The sequence below is a fragment of the Montipora capricornis genome, chromosome 3 (assembly GCF_036669925.1).
Source record: "Montipora capricornis isolate CH-2021 chromosome 3, ASM3666992v2, whole genome shotgun sequence".
Lineage (NCBI taxonomy): Eukaryota > Metazoa > Cnidaria > Anthozoa > Scleractinia > Acroporidae > Montipora > Montipora capricornis.
In genome coordinates, this window is record NC_090885.1 from 26,732,091 (window position 1) to 26,738,833 (window position 6,743).

Below are 6,743 nucleotides of genomic sequence, written 5' to 3' on the forward strand. Positions count from 1 at the left end.
TTCAGGTCAATTGAAAGGGAATAAACCCTCCTTTAACGGCTTCAGCTTAGCTTATAATTACCTGCCATAGATAAATGCTTCAGTGTTCGAATTTCGTTCCATGATTTTACAAAAAAAGGACGATCTCTGCTTCCCAAGCACTGGATCCCTGAAGGTCCAAATCAATAGTTTAGGTATCTAAGTTGCCTTTTCCCTGCCATTATCATTCCTTCATCGAAGTTTTTCCTCGACAAAACGGTGAACGTCAATGAAGATCGCCGCGACGATCGCCGACATAGTTACCTATTGGGACAACCGCTGACCAAACTCAATAATAGCACTTACGGGTTAAAGTTGACAGCTGGGTGGGGAGGAGTGTGTCGGTGAGGATTTTGGATTTTATTGCAATAAGAGTTGTCAGATTTAGAATTCCTCCACGCTAAACCTGCACACAATTACAAAACATCTAGCAAGAGGACCTCGTCTCAGGACCCCATGAATTTCCCCGTCATCGGCGCTAACACGCACCCACTCAACAATATCCTGCCTATGGGCCTGGCCCGTTCTCTCTCGCACAAAAGAAGATTGTGCTATTGGCTAAAATTAAGTTGAAGAATCCGTGATAGCAAAAGTAAATGTTTATTTTTATATGCTGTACCAGGAGATGTTTAGCACTGCTTTTACCCATAGGCGTGGGCCAATCTCTCGGAGACTTTGGTAAGCCCCAAAATTACCGAACAGAATGGTTCATTGCTTTACCCTGATTAGTCCTTGTTCCTTGGGGGACGGGGTGGAAAGGATGCTGACTTCTAACATTCATAACTCTGAAGCAGTTGAGCAAACGATCAGCAAATTTCGTGACATTTCTAACGTTTCAATAGGATTTCGACGTGTCAAAATTTTGTTTATATATGGTTGATATTTTCGAGGGATCCACTTTTCATTTTTTCTATTTTGGTAGTTTTTTTCTCGTTTCTTTCATGTTCATGTTAAATTCTGTTACTTTTCTAAAATTGAAACCTATGCCAAAGATGCAACGCGGCAAACGTGGGGGAGATGACAGTGAAACGAGCTCTTCCAATGCCGTTGCAGTTATTATGTTTTTGGTAAAAGCCTATTGATAATGCCATTGGTAACAACCAATAAACTATAAAAGCAAATGTAGGCTGTCAGTAAAATACAGAAAAAGTCTTGAAATATGTAATAAATCCGTACTATTTGGTATTCTCGGCGCATTTAGACCAAGCGGTCCTTGATCCTTTATTGGTTGCTGAAAAAAATAATAAAGGCATTCTAAACAGTCCTACTTTCTAGACTAAAATGACATCAATAATTATAAATCCGGTTCCCGAACGTATTATTGAGAAGCAAAATAGATTTTTAAAAACTCTAGAAATCTGAGGTTGCATATTAAGATAAATCTAAAATTATGAACCATAATTACTTCTGAGTGCTTTGAGTTAGGCAGACAATTGACCCGTGAACCAAAAGAGAACAGGTTAGGACCATTACCATTAGCAGGGCTAACGCTCACATGGTTCATATGGGGTACAATACTAGCACTTCACATTACAATCTAATCAGCTACCATTAGCTGAGTCATGGGCTCCTGAGTTTGTCACTTACGAGATGTTTTGTAATTATGTGGAAATTATGAAATGAAATTATGAAATTCTAAATTATGAAAACTCTTATTGCAATAAAATTGAAAGTCTTCACCGACACCTTCCTTTCCTCAACACCTCACAAGTGCTATTATTCAGTTTGGTCCGCGGTTGTCCCAAAACCTAAACTATGGCGGCAATCTTCATTGATGTCCACCGTTTTGTCGAGGAAAAACTTCGATGTAAGAATGATAATGGCAGAAAAAAAGCAGCTTTTATACCTAAACTTGATGTGGACCTTGAGGAATCCAGTGCTTGGGTAGCAGATATCGTCCTCTTTTTGTAAAATCATGGAGCGAAATTCGAACACCGAAGCATTTATCTGTGGCAGGTAAGCCAAGCTGCATGAAGCCGTTAAAAGAGGGTTTATTCCCCTTCAATTGACCTGTAATGCATTTAAAGTAAATTTTAGTTTATTTAGGGTTGGTTTAGATGAATTTAGATCTATCTGCGAGCGAGGTTGATGCAACGCTCCCTGTTAACGAGTCTTTGCAGAATAGTTGTTTTAGTTTATATTAAAGAGATGAATTATTCCTGCAACGATGACAATCAGTTTCGGGCTCAAATCCCGCGGGAGTTGCTCGGAGGTGAACAGCAAAGGATATTGTGGCCAATCAGAACGCTCCTTCAACGCTATCCACTGTTTTAGTATTATACTAATGCCCATTTTTATACTAGAGAAGCATAATTCGTCTGGGACGAACTTAGGCAAACATTTTTTCTGCGTCTGTTATATTCGTCTATTGTAAAGACGGGCACAAGACGCATTATGCATCTGGACGAAGTATCTACTTTAGTGCGTCTTCGAAGACGCACTAAACTGGAAAGCTCGTCCAGACGAATTATGCGTCTTGTGCCCGTCTTTATACTAGACGAATTTAACAGTCGCAGAAAAAGTGTTTGCCCAAGTTCGTCCCAGACGAATTATGCGTCTCATATAGTTCGTTCCGTCTTTACACTAGATGGATAACGTGAGAGACGCATAATTCATCTGGATGGATTATGCGTCTCGAGTATGAAAACGGCAAATAGGTCATAAACCATGATGCATGCATATATGGCTAAGCCAATCGAATCTCTAGAATTGCATTATCCAATGGTTTAGTTTTTAAATTAATAGTTGTTAATATATCACGTACGCACGTGTGAAGACCTGAGAATAGTTTCATTTTTCATATAATAATTGCGGACACAGCAAACTTGAAATCCACTTGTATGCTGAGATTATTACTGTGTTCATTCACATAATTGTAGGGAGATTTTTTTTCGCAACAACAGAGACACTTTGCTTTCCTCGATGTAGTACTAGAAAACATGGAATTTGCAATCTCCCTCCTTTGCCGGGTTAGACACAAGCTTTTCTAATAATGCGTTCATGAATTGAAGTGAGACAAGAAAATCCAGGTGATTGATTGAGACGGAAATGTGCGTTTCATTAATTCTTCGACAATTGCAGTTAAACAAGAAGACCAGCGCACTATAAAAGGGATCGCTTGAAACCTCTGTTTTTGTTCGAATTCATTCAAGCGCAACTGAATCTCCAAGATTGCGATCAACGAACAGCAACACAGAGACGAAACCCCTAAAAGATATTTTTCCACCGCGAGGAAAAGGAACAGGAGGATAAAAAAGATAGCTATGGATAAAATCTCGAACATATTACGGACACATTGCCATTGGGGGCTCTTTTATTGCAGAAATCATCACAGACCTCTGTATGAGACTACGGTTGATTGACAAAACAAGGGAGGCGCGGTGGCCTCATGGTTAGTGTGCTCGACTTCGGAGCGAATGATCCGGCCGAGGACATTGTGTTGTGTTCTTGGGCAAGACACTTTACTCCTTCGGTACCTCTCTCCACCCAGATGTATAAATGGGTACCAGAGAAATGCTGGGGGTAACCCTGCGATGGACTAGCATCCCATCCACGGGGAGTAGAATTACTCCTAGTCGCTTCATGCTACAGAAACCGGGGATAAGCTCCGACCTGATGGCCCCCCACGGCCTGTAAGCTGACTTTTTTTACCTCTGTATGCGACTACGGTTGATTGACAAATCATCCGCCTTTGCCTAAGGCATTGCGCCGCGCCTTGCGTGAGAACGATGGGAATCGCAGCTTCTGAGATTGTAAAAAATGAACAGAATTTGACCTGTGAATTGAAAATTCATGCTGCAAGTCTTATGGGTTGCCTACCCCTTGGAATCTACCAGGGAGGTGACAGTTATCGCGAACCCAAGAAACCTCACTGAAAATTCTGCTTTACACAAGTAACAATCGGTCTCTCGTTGAAACTCTTTATCGCTTCATTGCCATAGTTACCACTACATCCGGGATTGGCGCATATCAGAAAACGTAAATTCCCTTACATATAGTTCGGTGCAACTCTGGTTAGAAGAAATATGAATGTATCTTAATTCAAAGTTACAATTCAATGGAGCGCCATCAACGCTTTTGTTTGGCAGCATTAATGCCGAATTATTACGGTAGCATAAAATGGACTCTTGCGATAACTTTGGATCATCCCTCTTTGCCCTTCGGGCGAGATGACCCTTGGGCGACTTGACCGGTTACTCACCCCTGATGAAGACACTAGACAGGAGCGCCGAAACATTGGGTCTTTGAATGTTTTTAAGTTACATTCAAATTTCCTCTAATCAGAGTAGCATCGAACTATACATGACTGTCAACCTAGTTGCAATGTGCTCTGTAACTTTCGTTCAACGTCACTCGTCTTCATATATAAATGAGGCAATAAAAGTCTAGACTGCAAAACAGCGGTATTCTTGCGCTGATCGAATACGTCATCGTTAAGCGAAAGGTCTGGGGCGATGATCAAAACGAAGAGTGAGATTGGGGAGAGACATTCTTAGCGTCTCTTCCTAGTCTCACTCTTCGTTTTCACCCTCGCTGTAGATCTCGCCCTTGAATTCGCAATTATCCTGAATTGTTAATTTGCTTCGAATTCACTATTATCGTGAATTTAGAAGACTGAAAGCTTGATATGGAGCATGGGAAATGGTCATATTTGTTTGAAAAGACAACCCACCACCCATCGCTAGCTGTTCAGGGACAATATTTGAAACATTATTTGATATAATGCTGGATTATCACTCGCCAAACAAAATTAATTTAACACTACAAAAGGTCGCCGGGTTTCCAAACCTTACGACAAAGCTAAATATTTTAAAATCAAAGCGTAGGACTAAATTGTTAATCTACAATCCTGGACAAAAGTGTTAGGAAGGTAGCGTCACTTTTGAGATAGCCCCCCTCCCCCAATTATCAATGTTGGATTTTGCACCAAACAAAATGTTGACTTTTCTTCCAACATTGAATATGGGGGAGGGGGGGGGGGGGGGGAGCACAAGAGCATGCTCTTTCCCGAATAGTTCAGCCAATAGTTAGAATAATCGAATTAGGTGTGAAGTGAAGTGATGCGCGCAACCTTCCCAACAACTTTTGACCAGGATTGTAGCTTAGGCTTAATTACTCTTCAGCAGCGATATTCTATGGTAGACTTAGATAAATGTTTTTTTGACAAAGAGAAGCGGTTCCTGTAGAGTTGAAACTCTGGGGCCACGGAATGATTTTTTATTTCCTTATTTTCTCTGCTACCACAAGTCCTAGGACACAGTGTTCAAAATCCACGACAATAGTGAATTCAAAGCAAATTAACAATTCAGGATAATCGCGAATTCATGTGCGAGAACGTTTAGGCAAAAATACGGCTGTTTTGCAGTCTAATTAACGTCACTTTAGTGTCCCTTCTTCTCCAAGTAATATAACCGTTGCAATAACCTTACGCTAAAAATAACCCACGCTATAACTCATGCTTTCCCTGGTGCTGTTAAACTGATAAGCAGATCGCCTTTAATCTCTTAGAGACAGTTTGTGGTGTTTACTAAAAGTGAATATATATATATCTGATTACGCGCATTTCTTGGCATAAATGACAAAAGGGGTTCATGTTTCCAAATCTATTTTAATTTAAACTCCTCATTTAAGCAATCGCTTTCTATTATTTCACCAGCTGAGACATCTGTACATGACAAGCAAACTGATGATTTGGCCCGAAATGATGGTTGTGCTTAGACTGCGAAACTTTATGGAGGCTTTCCATATTTGTTCGCTTTGAATATTTTCGCGTGACTCCCGGTGTCTTACCCCACACCTCTCAATCCTTAGATACCCCCCCCCCCCCCTCCTTGAAGCTTCAGACTACGTGATGACTAGTTGCGTCGGGCGTAAATTCTTTGCACGGCTGTCTGAACTTGCAGTTTGAATAAGAATAAAGCACCTGTAATTCATATGGTTGCTTAGCTTTCCTTGGGGCTAGATCAAGTTAACAACACCCACTTTCAAAAAATTAACGCACTTTTTAACATATAACTTGATTGAAGATGGTTGACTTGTTTTTCCAAAGGGATTCTTTCATACATAAATTCCTGAGTTGGGTAATAAAATGTAACAAGTTACAAAGCACCTTAAATTAAACTGTATTTGCTTGTTTGTGTTTGAAGCCAACTAACCGTGGCAATTTCCAATAAAAGACTTCCAACAACCTGCTTTATTGTCAAGAAAAGAAAATTGCCACTGGTATAAGGTCTGAGAGATTCTTTGCTTCATTAAACATTTGAAGTCTGTGTATCGGATCTTAGGAAAACCGTCTTGGCTATATTTCGGCGTTACAGCCGGGCTTGACGCCTTTGTTGGAAGGGAGCACGGATCACTTAATTGAGAACTGTAAAAAAAACCAATCGAATTCTAAGTTTAGGAACAAAAGTCATTTGATTGTCATGAAAAATTCATAAATTTAAGATTTCCTTCCCTTTCGACTTAAGGCAATAGAGTTGACGTAATTTCGAATTTTAAGACTCAAGTTTCATTTTATTACAGCCTTCTTAACGAGGCAGCGATGGAGGAGACAAGCTTCCGAACTTAACTTTAGGTAAGTAATAACCCACTTGTTGTCAATTATTACAATTATTCTCAGCTGCGACCGCCCATTTGTTCTTTAATTTATCTTTTCTTTGCATAGAATGACGTGCAGATTCTCCAAAATCATAGAAACCATTCGTCTACTGTAGTCTTTACAGGCC

General features: G+C 40.2%; 1 protein-coding gene across 5 annotated transcripts in view; it reads left to right on the forward strand.

Annotated features, from left to right (window-relative positions):
• The first annotated feature begins 6,259 nt into the window (after positions 1–6,259).
• The window catches only part of LOC138042705 (neurogenic locus Notch protein-like), a 10,602-nt gene continuing 10,118 nt past the window's right edge, over positions 6,260–6,743 (forward strand). For 3 of the 5 annotated variants that reach the window (XM_068888682.1, XM_068888683.1, XM_068888684.1), the window contains exon 1: positions 6,448–6,592. The gene's annotated coding sequence lies outside the window, so the exon portion shown is untranslated. Of the gene's footprint in view, positions 6,388–6,447; positions 6,593–6,743 lie in introns of those variants that run through there. The other 2 variants (XM_068888681.1, XM_068888680.1) reach the window with 2 other exon arrangements.